This window comes from Penaeus monodon, chromosome 20, assembly GCF_015228065.2.
Source record: "Penaeus monodon isolate SGIC_2016 chromosome 20, NSTDA_Pmon_1, whole genome shotgun sequence".
NCBI lineage: Eukaryota > Metazoa > Arthropoda > Malacostraca > Decapoda > Penaeidae > Penaeus > Penaeus monodon.
Genome location: NC_051405.1, coordinates 24,447,111 through 24,447,383, shown reverse-complemented (window position 1 = coordinate 24,447,383; position 273 = coordinate 24,447,111). Strand labels below are relative to the sequence as shown.

Below are 273 nucleotides of genomic sequence, written 5' to 3'. Positions count from 1 at the left end.
AAAGGGGAAAAACTAAAACACTTAATTTCCACCCTTTATTGATAACAAATTCCTCTGCTAAAGATGTTTTTTTTCTCCTCTTACTGCCTCGCGCGCTCGTCATGTATAATGTGTCAAGCAGAGGGCTGCCATATACTTTACATAAAAAAAATCTAACACTAATTATAAATATAATAACACAAAGGTTATCAAAAGTCTTGTATAGGGATTTTAAAATACCCCATTGCTATATATATTCTTTAGAGTCTCACTGAAAGCCAATGTAAAAGGCTC

At 33.0% G+C, this 273-nt stretch overlaps 1 protein-coding gene across 1 annotated transcript in view; it reads left to right on the top strand.

The window, feature by feature from the left end:
- The window catches only part of LOC119585950 (glutamate receptor ionotropic, kainate 4-like), a 42,530-nt gene that overhangs the window by 41,625 nt on the left and 632 nt on the right, over window positions 1–273 (top strand). The gene's annotated exons all lie outside the window — the stretch shown is intronic.